The sequence below is a fragment of the Mustela lutreola genome, chromosome 3 (genome assembly GCF_030435805.1).
Source record: "Mustela lutreola isolate mMusLut2 chromosome 3, mMusLut2.pri, whole genome shotgun sequence".
Taxonomy (NCBI): Eukaryota; Metazoa; Chordata; class Mammalia; order Carnivora; family Mustelidae; genus Mustela; species Mustela lutreola.
This window is the reverse complement of record NC_081292.1, coordinates 149,698,734-149,714,718: the sequence shown is the minus strand read 5'-3', so window position 1 is coordinate 149,714,718 and position 15,985 is coordinate 149,698,734.

The following is a 15,985-nucleotide window of genomic DNA, read 5'->3' as shown; positions in this document are numbered from 1 at the left end:
CCTGAAACATACGTGTATAATTTCCTGTAAATCACTAGATATGCTGTCCTTTTCTCTACTTTGTTTGCCCTCACAAATAGGCAATTCCAATGATGGGAATTTCTTGGCTAAAATTTCTGGAGAGTTCTCAAGGGAGATATTTCAGGTGACATTGTTTCTTAGAAACCTAAGGCTTTCAGAGGGAGTCCATGGGAAGGAAAATGGATATATTTTTCTCTTTCCTGAATTTCTTAACCTCTTACTATTGTCATTAAACACCACATTTAACTTGATGCTGAACTTTGATATTCTAATACAGCTGTTTTGAGGGAACTATGGAGAGTACATTGAATGATTTGTGGAGAGAGTGAAAGGGAAGGCAGAGACTAGTTAAATAATTGCTATTGAATTTCTCCATGCCAGATCTAAGAGCCTCACCAAGGAAAGAAAGAGAAGAATGGAGGAATATTAAGAGGGCAAAACTGTTGGGATCTATTGATCAATTAGATATGGAAGGCGAAAATGAGAGAAGAGACTAGGATCACTTTCAGACTCTTGAATGGTTTAAGGAGTCATTGTGAGTACAGGAAATGGAAGAAGAAGATATATTCCAGGGCCATTTGAGAGTCTGGTTTTATCATGAGCATGTAAGTCATCCATATCATGTCAGGAGGGTGTAGGAGATCAGAATGTGGACTATGCAGAGAGATCTGGAGCAGAAATATGGAATTGGGACCCATTTGAGCTTGTTGGTAGAAATTCCAAGTGGGTTTGAGATGGCCCCATTAAATGACCAATTATGAAACTTTTGGGAAAGCTATTTATGGGGTGAGGAAAGGAAGATAAGGCAGGAAAGCAAAGAGTCCAGGACTTTGGTTAGGGAGAAAATAGATTTAAGAGGAAGGCATGTTCAAAAGAGCTCAGTTAACAGCAGGTCTGAGAGGAAAGGTAAGATGTGGAATTACACAACTAGAAGGCCAGGCTCCAAAGAGCCACAGAACATGGCTTGTAGTGAGCTGAGAATAAACATGCTTTGGGATTCCCCCACAGAGCTGGGTACAGGGTTAAGCATGTAGGATGTACACAATGAATGCTCTACTTATTGAACTGAGTTACCTGATAGTGATCATAAAACACCTTATTTATTCTTAAATAGAGAGGAGGAGGAAGGCTATGCTCCCTCAAACTGGGGAATACTTTTCAAACAAACTTCAGATCCTCACTCTTTCTGATTCAGACCCCTATGAACCCTCACAACTCCTTCTTTCAGATAGGACTCATGGAATGAATTATGGAATGATAGGGAGGGTTGGGGTTTGAACTGTGGACTATTATGGACATGGGGAAAGAAGAGATGGGAGCCACAAAGACATGACTATATAAAGGGTTAATTGTATATTTATGTAATTATGTCAATTTTTATGCACATGCCTTAGGCCTTTTATAATCAAATGGCAAACTCACTTTCAAAATATTTTAGTGTTTCTTATGCGCCCCCTTATACCATAATTCAACACATAACCCTTTGCCAAGAGGGATGGAATACCATGCGTCCATGGTTGGATTCAGTAAGTAAATATTAAGCACTAATGAAGTACCAATGAGACATGATGATTCATTTAAAAAAATAAGCCAGCCTCATAAATAAATCACAGACTACTTGACTTGCCTGGAGGACTTGTTCCCTACTCTTATAAGGCTGACTTCTCAACCCTAATAGATGAAATGCCATATTCCCAGAGAGGCCATTACTGACTACCTAATCTATAGAATGAAACCCCTTCTCATTATTCTATTTCATAGCATCCAGTCCACAATTTCTAATTGTGAACACACTTACCTGTTTATTTATTTGATTGATGTTGGTCTTGCTCACGATCATGAACTCCTTGAAAGCCAGCATCAAATCTGTTTTGCAACATGCTCAGAAGATAGCAGAGTACCTACCTGAAAAGTAGGAGGCACTTAGTAAATATCTGTGGAGTAGCGGTATATATTTTTTGTTCTACATGTAAAAATACTTTGTTTTGTAAATCAGCTTAATTCTACTATTAGTATTATTTTTGTCAAATAAATATTATGATGCCATATCCATTAGCAGCTAGGCTCTTCGTGACAACAAATCATTTGTCAAAAGTGATTTATTAGTAGGATATTGGATTTAGTGGGTTGTAAGATTTTCAGGTAAAATATTTGAATGCTTTTTTTTTTTTTAGATTTTATTTATTTATTTGAGAGAGACAGAAAGAGAGTGAGAAAGCACAATGGTGGGGGAAGGGAGAAGCAGGCTCCCCGCTGAGCAGGGAGCTTGCTGTGGGACTTGATCCCAGGATGCTGGGATCATGACCTGAGCCAAAGGCAAACGCCTAATGACTGAGCCACCAAAAATATTTGAATTCTTTTAAAGATATAATGTGCCAGCATATTTAAGCTTTAGAAAGTGCTGGTATTTCTCAGTTTCCAACAGATGTTTACAGATGGGGGCGGGGGGCTGTTCTGACTGGGGTGGTGTTAGAGGGTTGATTGTTCAGTTTTCATTTGTATCACTATAAATACCACCACAATAAACATCATTATAGAAATACCACTACAATGATGCTTTTTTTTGGTCATCTGCTTTAAAAATAGGATTTCTGGTTCAAAAGTATATGAGGTTTTAATTTTAATTTTAATTTTATTATTTCTTCCTAAAATGTTTGTGGTAATTTAAACTCTCAGCTTTGATGTAAATAATATCTATTTCCCTTCATCCTTGCCAGCACTGGGGTTATTTATTTATTTTTTTTAGTTATTGCTAATCTGAAGGTCATATGCTTTTTTGCTTATATTGGTTTATGTGCTGTTACATAATCCAATTTCGAACAATACTTTTATTTCTAATAGAAATTCTACTTTACCATATTAGTCTTTTAACATACTGCTGAGTTGACTCATTATTGCTTCATTTAAAATTTTGCATCCATACTTATGAGACATTGATCAACACATCTGAAAACTATTTTATCAGAATTTTAAAATTTGGATTACCATATCTTCATAAAATAATTTGGAGGAACTTTCTATCTTTTTCTGTTGTATGGAATAGTTTGAATAATAAGCAGATTATCTGATTTTAAGATTTGGAGAGCAATTTACTTTAATATAATTGTGTTAATGTGCTAAAAAGAATGTGAAGAGATAGGACATTTGCTAGAATTAATTTTTTTTCAAATTTCATTCTGCCCTAAAAAAACAAATAGGGCACAATTGAAAAGAGGCATGTTTATTTTCCCTCAGAAAGTGCTAAGCCTCAGGTAATTTTCACAAGGCAATTTTTTACGAATCATGAATAAGAATCAACCAAATAAATACGATTACCACCATAATTTTCTTTACAGAAACAAAAATCTTTAAAATGAACCAAGGAAATTAAACTTAAAGGGGAAGCTTTAGGTTGCTTGAATATGGGGGTACATCCACACACATTTCATGATAAGCCCAGAGTTGTAGAGATTAATACTTCGTTTGGGATGAGAGAGTGAGAGTGGTTCCTGTTTAGATCAATTCCATTGAGATTGATGAAGTTATTTATTTGTGAAATATCTATATCACTGACCATAAAAAATAACCCACTCATAATTGGCTCATTCTCTAAAATCATAGCATACATCAGCATAAATGCACACTATGAATATTTTCCCCTATTCACCCAACTGGATTTCAAAAACATTTCTTTTGCTTTCTGTTTAATTGAAAATTAATTACCCTACAGGCAATTCCCAGGACTCCCATCCAGAATATGTTGCCTCACTTATCTTTTTCTTTGCCTTGACCAATTAAAACTTCTGGAATCCACTGAGATTTTTAAATGACAAAGTTAATTATTTTGCATAATTTAGGAGCAAAGTCTATTCTGGTAACAACTGTTTAACTGTAATTTCAAAATCCTCTCCTATATAGTCACAATCATTCTGTAAGAGTATTGCAGTTCTAATAACAAATGTTTGAATGGATAGTGTCTATCTCTTTAATATCTTATAGCAAAGAATTTTGTAAAGGAAAGACATTAACATAGTCCAAAAGCAATGTAAAGTCTGAGCAATCAATGTAAGGGAAAGTGAGCTAGTCCATGTAGAGTCCTCATAATTGCTCTTGAGCAGTATATCCCAACAGAAAGTGCACATGTACGCTTTTGAGAAAAATTCATTAATAAGGGATAAAGAAGGAGTTTGTGCCCATCAGTTTCTCAGGGAGAAATGATCATGTATCCTCATATATAGACAAGTGACAAAATTAATTAGGTAGAAGAATTACAGAGACCGACAGAGTTTTTGAACTCTCTCTATGCACCTATTTTTGAGTTTTTTTGAAACTAGAAATATTGGCAATTAAGTTTTTAATCAGAGAGATAAATGAAGATTTATTTGTTGTAGGTCATGAACACAAAATGAGAAAAAAGGTGCAGATATGGGAGGCTTAAGGGGAATATGGAAGTGATAGTGAGTTTCAGAGAAAAAAACAGACATTTTATGTAGACACTAGTATACTCATAGAAAAAAATTCTGGAAGAATACGTAAGAAGCTTTTAATTGTGGTTTTGGTTTTAGGGAAGAAATCACCTTTCATAGCTTTCTACACTGAATTTAAAAAAAGGATAGACATTTTAAGAGCAAGACTAAGATTCCAAAGGAAGAGAATATGTAATTATTATAACATAAAGATTATTAGGTTGCAAGAATTTTTTCTTTCTTCTGAAGGGCATTAAAAATACTGAGATACTTCTAAAAACTGTTTTTTTTCTATTACTATTCATTTTATAATCTTATATTTAATTATTAAACATGTCTGTAGGTAAGTTTTCTGTTGTTGCTGAGAGTGAACCAGGATGTTGTGAGGTCAACCTAATTTTCTTCATTTTAACTTTAGCATGGAGGTAAACATTCTAAGGGTGCATTTGTGTTACACAGAGGGACTCAGCTTTCATCGTGATTATTATTTCTATTTCTATATTGTTATTTCTGTATTATTTATATCATATAAACCAAATCGACAGCATTCTGTATTAATGAATAGCTTTTTCAGCTCTTGAATGTATAAGATGCTTTCACATCTCAGTAATTCTATTACGATATTTATAAAACTGCATGCATATTCAGTAAGAAATTATAGAAACCATATAAACCAACACCCTTAATTGCACACTATTGAACTTAGCTCCTTTTGAAGGTTTTGTGTTTTGATCAGGACTGTGGAGGTGCTTAAAAAAAGGCGATGTTTTTAAAAAAAAAACTCTACAAATAGGGAAAGATTGAAGCTTGCTAACATGGAACCCAGTTCTAGTTGCTTAAAAAAGAAAAGTATGTAGGAAGAGCCTATAATTTTCACTACTATCTTTGGGCTTGGAAAAATGCCCAGGTTAGTGACAAAGGGAACTTTGGGGGAAGACTCTAAATCTACCAGAATGTAAGAGAGAAAATGGAAAATCAGATGGATGGCTTCATTAAAAACACAAGCCATGTAAAATCTTCGAGAGTTAAAGGAATAATAGCAGGATTTCTATTGATTTTTTTTTTCCAAATTGAAATATTACTATGATTTAACAATTTCAGTTATTTTGGAAAGAAGCAGCGATGCAGCTGTGAGCCATTCATTACAGTCAAAGTCATGATGAATCTGCACGTGGGGCCAGGATTCACATACTCCACTTGACCCAATCTTGTCTTCTCTGATCTTAACCATTTTTCTGAGGTTCAATTTCTCTTGCACCTACGCTTTCTTTTCTCAGGTGGTGTTTTATGATGTCTAGGTCACGTCTTCTCATACTTTAACGTACACATAAATTTCTTGAAGATTTTATGAAAACGCAGATTCCGATCCATATGTCTGGGAGTTTGCACTGTAGCAAGTTCTCCGAGTCGTGGATGCTATTGGCTTGAAGCCTGTACTTAAGACTAGGAAGGGACTCTAGAACTGTGACATTCGTCTAAATGATTATCATTAGATTGATCTTCCTATCACACGATATTAATGAAAGCCTTCCTTTGCTGGAAAACCTTCAGGGATCTACCAAATCTAGTTTAAAACCTAAATCAAGTCATTGACCACCTTCCTTATTTTGAAAAAAACTTTCTAACTTTACATTCCACCACTCCTTTCAAGAACTCTGAGTTTTAGTTGAACTAGTCAAATCTCCTTTCTCTGCTGAAGTTCTGTTTCTACCCAAGAGGTGGACCTAGTAGGACTACTGGCTTTTCCCCTCCTGCACACCCATAACTGCACACCCTGCCCCCCTGCCCCTTCCACTCCCCAGCCAAGAACAAGGGAGAGAAAAACAGAGGAAACAGTGAGCAAACCCTGAGTTGAGGGATGGGGAAAGGGAACTGTTTAGAGCTCGCGTTGGGTGGTAGATCTGGCCTGGGACAGGAGGCAGCTCAGCCTGGTTGTAGAAGGCTAAAATAAAAACATTTTCCTTCATTTCCTTTCGGAGTTGCAATGCCAGGCCCTGTGCCTGCGGCAACTGAAAGCTGGCTCAGGTCTCCCCCCAGAAGGACAAGCAAGGGCAGTGTAGATACCTGGTGCTTGTGGACAGCTGACCTCAGAGCTCTCCATACTTTTCCTTCCCTGAGCTTTGGGGCTGGGAAAGTACAATCTCGTGTTCGAGGCTGTGAGGGATTTAACTGTTCTTTTCTCGTATCATCTTCATTAGGTTTAATTAGCAATGTTCTACTTGCTTTATAAAAAAAAAAAAAGTTGGGAAGTATGCTTTCTTTTTCTGTGTTCTGGAATAATTTAAGCATAATTAGAATCATCTGGTGTTTGAAGGTTTGGTGGAATTCTCTTGTGAAGCCATCTGGGCCTGTTGCCTTTTTAAGGGGGTAGGATTTGGATAATATTTCTTTTTTCTTTTTCCTATGGAAATTAGTCTACTTAAGCAACCTCTATTTAATGGTCTCAGTTTTGATCAATTAAACTTACTGGGAAATTGTGATTTCATCTTTGTATTATTTGCATAGAGTTGTATAAAATAGTCTCTTCAGTGTTTTAATTCCTTTTCTTTTAGCGATTCTTTCTTATTATGTATATTTATGCTTTTCCTTAATCCTTTTCATCCCTGAATAAGTTACCAAGTGATTTCTACCCCCAAGAACAAGCATTTTAACTTATTAATTCTAATATCTTGCTAATAATTAATTTCTGCTTTATTTTTACCGTTTCCTTTCTTGTGCTTTACAATATTGGGTGTTTGTTTTTCCTAGGATTTCAGGTTGGGAATTTTATTCATTTATTTTTACTGTTTCATTTTAATTGATGTTAAGTGTCTAAGGTTATGAATTTTTTGAATTACAGTTTTAATTATATCCCATACATTCTGTTTTTATTATCATTATTTTTTTAAAAAGTTCTGAAATTTAATTTAGCGTTTTCCTTTTACTAAAAGAGTTGTTCACTAGAAAGTTTTGCAGTAAACCTGGAAGAGACACTTTAGATATTTTCTTGTTCATTTCTATTAATATCATGTTCTGATCAGAAAATACTATTTGAATTATTTCTCTATTATGAAAATGAGGATTTCTATATGATATAATATATACTCAATTTATGTGAATATTCCATATGACCATGAGAAGAAGGTATGTAAATTATTATTGGTGGTAAAATTCAATATAGATTCATAAGATCAACTCTATTTGTGATGTAAGAAGTGTCCTACATCCTTTCTTGTTTTTTGTCCACTTGAGTTTCTTGATCTGGGAAGATACATTAAAGTTTTATAATATTATTTTGTTTTTGACTGTTTCTCCTGGTATTTCCTGGAGTTTCTGTTTTATAAATGTGGTGGCTATATTCATGGCTATTTAAGAATATTATCTTTGTTATGAATTATGACCTTTGTTATTTCAACATGTCTTTCCTTGTTTCATTTAATGCTTTTTGTAATGATTTATAAGATGTCAACTCTGCCTTTATGTATGTATATATGTGTGTATTTCAAGTAACAAATGCACATTTTTTTCTTTTTTAATTTTTTTTATACCAGAAAGCAATACTCAAATAATGGAGACATGTGGAAAAGACAGAGAAACCAGCTTGAAGGGGTGGCCAGTGGTGCAATCTTAGACAGTTGGCACATCAAAATAAACAATAATAATCACAGCTTACAGACCACTAAACAACAAATGCACTTTTGATCTACAGATAAAAACCACTCAGCAAAGGCCAGCAACCATTTCAGTTCCTACCCTGTTAGAGATTTATCCTTTATCATCTTCAGGACCTCGGTTAACAGGTGATTTTCATTATTTCATGTCATCCACAGTATCAGAAAACAAGGCATTATAGCAGTTTAGATGAAATGAACTGCTAGCAGCCAAATCCAGTCCCTTATCCATACTTTCTTTCTTTTTTAAAAAAGATTTTATTTATTTATTTGACAGAGAGAGAGAGAGAGATCACAAGCAGGCAGAGAGGCCGGTGGGGGTGGGGGGGAGCAGGCTCCCTGTGCCCTGCTGAGCACAGAGCCTGATGCGATGCGGGACTCTATTCCAGGACCCCAAGATCATGACCTGAGCCGGAGGCAGAGGCTTAACCCCAGATTAAATGGACAGAGTATTTAATTTGGTTTAAACCACCCAGGCGCTCGCCTGCCTGCCTTCCTTCCTTCCTTCCTCCCTTTCTTCCCTTCTTTTCTGCTTTCCCTCTTCCTTCCTTCCTTCCTTTCTCTCTCTTTCTTTCATTCTTTTAAAGATTTTATTTTTTCATTTGAGAGCGCGCGCGCACATGCGCGCTATAGGGAGCATGAGCACGGGGAGAGGGAGCAGACTCCCAGTTGAGCAGGGAGCCTGCTGTGAGGCTCAATCCCAGGACCTGGAGATCAGACCTGAGCCACCCCTGTGCCCCCATACTTTTTCTTCAGATCTTCTACTTTGTTGATGCAAGCTTTCAAAGATTCTTCCCTGAAAGCCCCTTTCAGCTGATTGCAGGCATCCTGCTTGGTCTGACTTTGAGATCCAGCAGCCCAGGCTGCTCTGTGTTTTGTGTCACCCACAGTGGCTGGCTCTTAGTGGCTGTAGGTGAAGGGCATCTCATCATCTGTTGGCTCGGTTTTGAGGTCTCAGCATCCTCAGCAGCTTTGTCAGACTCAACCTGAGCCATGCTGGCAGGGTTGCAAGGATTGCAGGGAACCCTGCATTTTTATTATTTATATTTGCCCAATAAAACTTTGTCTGTCTCTATTTTTAACGTTCCTTAAACCCCTTAAGGATATTGATAGTATGTAGCATACAGTTGGGTTTCACTTTGTGAATTAATCTGAAAATCTTTCTAGTAAGAAAATTAACCTCACTTACATATATACACTTAAAGATTTTATTCATTTATTAACAGAGATAGCACAAGCAGGGGGAGCAGCAGGCAGAGGGAGAGGGAGAAGTAGGCTCACCCAGCAGGGAGCCCTACATGGGGCTTGATCCCAGGACCCTGGGCTCGTGACCTGAGCTGATCATGACCACCCAGGTGACCCACCCTTATTTACATATATTGATATGACTCATGACTAATATGTTTGGTCACATCAGTAATCAACTCTGTTATTTTTTTTATATTTACTGTATATTTTGTTATAGTTACTATGCTTCACCATGTGGTCTGCTTCCTTGCTCTTTTTTTTTTTAGGGGTCTGGAATGGACAGAGTATTTACTTTGGCTTAAGAAAATTTGTACTTTTTCTAAAGATTACCTTTATTAACTCAGTCCCTTTATTCCTTATTTAGGTTTCTACTATTTGATCTGTCAGCTTAAGATGATATCACTATACAGTATTCAGAAAATGTTTCATTTTTTCCCTTCCTTTCCCTGTTTTTCCTCCCCTTTGCTTAGCTATATTTTTAAATTCTGTCAGAATATTTAACAATTCTTTCCTCTTTTCCCCCACCTTTATTATAGTCTTAAATCTGTACTTAAATGTTAAGTACCTTCAGTGCTCACCAAAGGTTCTTTTGCTGAAGTTTTTCAATTCATATCCAGCTGGCTGAAGGTCTCCCTCTAGTAGATTCCTCGGGGAAGGCTCAACAGGACTGTGTTCTCTGGATTGTTACATGTTTAAAGTTATTTTCCATCACCTTGATTCCTCATGCAAAGGCGAGGTATTTGAGAGGCTTATTGAGATTTCTGTTTGAGAACGCGTTATTCTATCGGATAGAGAAATACAGTTTCCTCTTTGTGGAGAAGCAAGGTGGTGTATCTTTTGGTTCTGATTCTCTTTGGTTTCTTTGTTTTCCTTAATTTCAACACTTCCTGCTCCCTTTACCACCTAGTCTCCGAGGGATGTGCCCACCCAGAGCCCTCCCTTTCCCCCAGAGGTCATACCTTCTCCAGGACTGCTGTGCACTTTTCTGCCCCATCCTTTCAGTTCTCCAGGGCCCAGTGCTCTGATCTAGCAGGTCTTATCTTTGTTCCCAACATTTCTCCAGACCAGACCACATGGAACTTTCTTCTCCTGGGAGTGATGTTATATATCTTTGTGGGTTCTGTGGTTGCTGTACCCCACTATCTTCTGGTTTTTGATCTGGCCTATGCCAGATTGGATACTTATACCCTACTTACATGTAAGTTGAAATCTGTCACAATCTTTGTCTCCCAGTCATATAGTAGGCATGGTTTATGGATGGTTTTATCTGCTTCCTTTTTGGATCTGTGAGGTTTTAGAGAAGATGAGCAGAGATGTGAATTTAAGCAGTCACCATCATTTGATGGGAACTACTATAATATTTATGGTAAAATAATCATGTTTAAATTTTATTACTTGCTAACTCATGGCTTAATTGTTGCCAGTCTACCAGTGATATATTATGGAGATTAAATACAGAAATTGTTTCATGCATTTGGGTACAATTCTGAGAGATAGAGTGAGGCAAGCATGTATCAAGATAGACAACATGGTAGAGGTAATTTTTTCCCTAATAATGCATGAGGCTAGATGAAACTTTTAGGTAAAGAAAACAATAAGCCATGCATTGTATTTTCTTTGATTAAAAAATTACATATACTAAGCTTTCTAATTCTAGCTACTTGGAAGGATGTCATGTAAGAAAAAAAAAAAAACTTTAAAAATCCATGGAATCTTGCCAATGATTTTGATCAGAGAATGTTGGCAGACTAAACGAAGTAGCTGATAAAGTAAATGTTGCCAAATATTTTCAGTGTTTATAGTAGATGGTTTCTTAAACTTAGTTGTGTAGTTCTGTAAGGACACAAAAATAAGGTAAATCAGAAAAGAGAAATCACTACCACTTTCAGAGATGGGACTGAGAGTGGCTCCCATCTTTCTCTAGAGCAGAGTCTTTATGGAATGGCATGTAACTGTGCCGTCCAGTGATGGCTACCAGCCACATGTGGTGAATGGACTGGGGAACTTTATTTTTACTTGCCTATTTTAATCACTTCATGTAGCCACTTATGGTTCATGGCTCCTATATTGGACACTGCAGGTGTCCAAAGAGACATTCATGAGGTCAGGCTTGAAGTTATCTTATCTGGGGGAGAGAGAAAGAACAGAAGAGAAATTTGGGTGGCATGAAGAAGTAAGGATTATCTGTCTGTTATCTATCTATCTGTTTATATATCATCTGTCTATTTATCTATGTATTTATCTATCTATCCATCCATCTGTCTGAGAAAGAGCAAGTGACTACTTCATGAGGAAAAAAAGAGGAAATGCTCTTTTCTACTCATAGGTGAGCTCAAGACTACTTGTAAAGTTTTGAGTCTTTTCAGTTGTTGCCTCTGCTGCTTTGTATCAGATTATGAAATCCACATTTATGTTTAACTCTTTGTACTCTTTCATATTAATAAAATCCATACATAGACTACCACTTGATGAGTTGAATATTTGGAACCTAAGGAACACATATATACTCACATTAAACACACTCCAAACCCATCCCCCATACTTGTCCCACTGTTAAGCCAAGAGCTAAATAGAAATTTATTAACCAGACCTGTAGTTTACTGGTTCATTGGACTGCTTATGGCCTAGGTTTCTTGGATTCAGGACTCAGGCTGCCCGAGTTTCAATTCTGGATCTCCCATTTATTACATGTGTGACTCTTGGAGATATATTTAACGTTTGCATTGGTTTTTCCATGGGGCTGTTATGAAGGTTAAATGAACTCATAATTGTAAAAAATATATAATAACGCTTTACACTTCTTATTGGACAAGTTAAATTAAAATTTAAGTAAAGATTAGATGTTACCAGTATTAATGACACTTCTCATTTAATTTACTCATTCATCAGAGCTCGTTCAAATAGCTGTCACGTGGTAGATACCAGAATCTCCATCAGGTGACTGGCCAGGTTGGTACTGATTTAGTAGGTTTCATATCTGATGGGTTCCATGTTCAGGGTCTCAAGGTGGTAGCACAAGCTCACTGTTTCTACTGCCAGGCAGAGAGAGAGTGGAAGAAAGATTGAGGCTTTTAGTGAGATGAGTTTGAAATAACTGCAAATAGGAAAAAACATGTTGTCTGATTTTGCCACGAAATACCTAATAGTTTAGCAATTCTGGGACAGATCTGTTTGCAAAATGTGAGTAGGTACCTAGGGTAGGCTGATAGCATACTCAATATTCTGTTGCTAAGGTTCTAAGCCTATTCGTGGTATTCTATTTTTAGAGTGTACAAGAATGAATCAGAGGCCTATGATTAATTATTAATGATTGTGAAATAACACTGTTGGATGAAAGAATGTAGAAAGTTTTAATAACAGCTGCTTTGAGGATTACTTTTAACAAATACATAAAAGGATTTTTGAAGTTATATTTTACCTCCTTGGAACATTGCTTGTTTTGAAGTAATTTTCTCTTTAAATGTCTATGGTATAATCCCATCTTAAAATGAAAAGACCATGGCAATGAGAGGCTCCAAAAGGATTAATTATAGCTCTTTATTTATTAGCATGCAAACTAAATTTATAAAATTTGTGAATGTCTAACAGCATGTCGTATTGAAAAAAAACTTTTTTTTTTTTTCCAGTGTGGTATCTCTTTTAGGGTCTATAATAATTAACGGTATTGATTGGGTCCCTGGGTGGCTCAGTCATTAAACATCAAGCGTCTGCTTTCCACTTGGGTCGTGATCCCGGAGTCCTGGGATCGAGCCCCACATTGGGCTCGCTGCTCAGTGGGGAGCCTGCTTCTCCCTCTCCCACTCCCCCTTCTTGTGTTCCCTCTCTCGCTATCTCTCTCTGTCGTAAACAGAATCTTAAAAAATAATAATAATTAATGATAGTGATCATTTAATGCTTCCAGGCTCTGTTCTCAATGGGTACATAGGTAAGAAAACTCAAGGGTAGAGTTGCTTTTACTTACCAGGTAAGAAGAACCTGGTCAAGGTCACACAGATAGGAAAGATGATATTGATCCTGAGCCATCTGACTCAAGAGCCTGCACTCTTTGCACAGATTTCTTTCTAGTTCACATAAGGGACCCACCATACATCACTGAAAAAGGCCATGAGAAGATTTTTTCTTGTATGGATTTCATTCTTCCATATCCTACTGCTACCATTCGTTTGTTTATCAGACACTGAACGCATACTAAGCTACTGATGGGTACGCTTTGTGGAGCATTTATTGGCTAATGGTTTGAATGTATCATCTTATTTAGCCCCCATAGCTACCCCATGACATAGCTTAGAGCCCTTAAAAATGGGAGTGTGTTGCAGGGAGCACAGAGGCAGGGGTCGAGTGCAGGTCCTCCGACTTCAGGGCTAATGCTCTTCTGCACATTACAGGCAGTGGACTGTGCTCAGTGCTGTAGAATATGAATGGTGCATAATCACAGACCCTTCCTTGGAGGAAATGGCAATGCAGTTTTGCTGGTAAGATAGGCATGCAAATAACTATGGGGAGAGTTATGAAGGATGCAGATACTCTCCTTGGAAGCTCATCAGACACAGCAATCACTTTTGACAAAACAGGAAAGACTACATAGAAAAGGTATCTGAGCTGATTAAATAAGGAAAGTGAAATATGAAAAGGGAGAGATTTAGGAGATCAAGTTCAGATAGAGACAACTAGCAGTAGGCTTTTGTAGTGATGTTGAAACAAGAAAAACAGTTTTGGTATTAATAGGCCCATTTCCATTTTTAAAACACAGCACAAGGATTTGCTTTCCAAAGTTGATTCACACTCTCCTTCACTTATTTAATAAGTATATATTGAATATATACTGGGTACAGGACATTGCTGATGCCAGCATGGACGAGGGCCATTGCTCTAAGAGACAAAGTATCTCCTTGCTGTCTTGGGCTTATGGGTTAGTGGGGGAAAGGCTGACAATAGGAAAAAAAAAAAGTAGCCAGGAGAGGTGCAAAGCCTGTATAATGGTGATAGTGCTCCCATTGGACTCCAAGCAGGGGAATGGGGACTCAGAGGCAGGGGTATACCAGGCAGATTTGCTACTTCAAATAGGGCGATGAGAGAAGGTCTCGCCGAAGAGAAGGTGTATGATAAGAATTTGAAGGAGGTGAAAAAGTGGATGTAAAGACCACATTTTAGGACATGTTACTTTAAGAACTTCGTACCCCAGGACAGGTGCCAGATAGCTTGCTTTTACTTACCAGGCCTCCCCCTCTTTCCTCCTCCCTATAGAGATCTACTCTTTATATGCATCTCCGCATATAGATGTGCAAGGATAGGCTGTGAGGAGGGATCACCAAGCAACTTTACACTTTGGCTTACAGTTAGGTTCAGCTCCTCAGAGCTCTGGCATGAGGTCAGGGTGAGAAGAGAGTGAGGCCCAGAGATTTATTTCCTCCATCTGTATCCCAGTGGAGCCCTAAGGAATATGGGGCTGAAGGGAATCAGTTTTCGACTGCTTTAGGAAGGATAAATGTGAATCAATAAAAGATTCAATGATTTGACCATGGTATAACAGGAGTAGTGTTATACCTACTAGAGAGGCAGTATTTCTCTTTATAGACCCCTTTAAGCACTGATGACATTTACTGACCCTATAATTGAAAGAATACAGGTGCACACGTGTGCATAGGAACACACACACACACACCCCATTGCTTGCAGTTTCCAGGGGTTAACAAATTCTTTGAAGCTCTTTTACAGATTCCTAGATTCCATAAGACCCTTGGCTCCATGGAAATGAGAGAGACCTGCTATCTTTGGGTGATCTGGTACATAGTATCTCTTGGCAGCTAACATTCATTTTGTGGTTTTAATGAAAAAAGTGAAGTAAATATTTTCCACTGTACATTTGGAGACTAAATGAGGCTTTAACAATGAGTTCCATAAGCAGTCATGCAAGAAAGTCATGCACTGTCAAGAAGCATTTTCAAGGGGTGCCTGGGTGGCTCAGTCGTTGAGCATCTGCCATTGGCTCAGGTCATGATCCCAGGGTCCTGGGATCGAGCCCCACATCGGGTTCCCTGCTGGGCAGGAAGCCCATTTCTCCCTCTCCCACTACCCCTGCTTATGTTCCCTCTCTTGTTGTGTCCTTTCTGTCAAATAAACAAAATCTTAAAAAAAAAAAAAGCATTTTAAAAATTAATGCTCTATTAAGATTATATCTTTATTAGGAGCTATAATCTTTTATTCAAAGATACAGTGTGTCTCTAAATAAAATAGTCCACGTGGACCTATAATGGCACATAGGAAATTTTGTAGGATAGAAATAGCTTGAAATATTACCCTGATACACTAGCTTGATAAAAAATTACAAAACAATTGAAATCGCCCCCTCCTGTAGGGTGGCCCGAGTTCCTTGAGACTAGCAGTGCCTTCATCCTTGACTCTGAATTCCTAGTGCTGTGTACAGCACCAACCACAACGTGGGATCCCATCAGAAATTGACAGCTGTGAATTATTTCTATCCAGAAGAAAATTGCATATTATTTATTGGTGATAAGTGGATGTGAATGGCTCATTTTTCTCTATTTAACAACATCTAGAGGAGGCTTTAATTCAGGATATTATAAGAATGATGAAAGAATTTGTTGAGATGGACTGAACCAC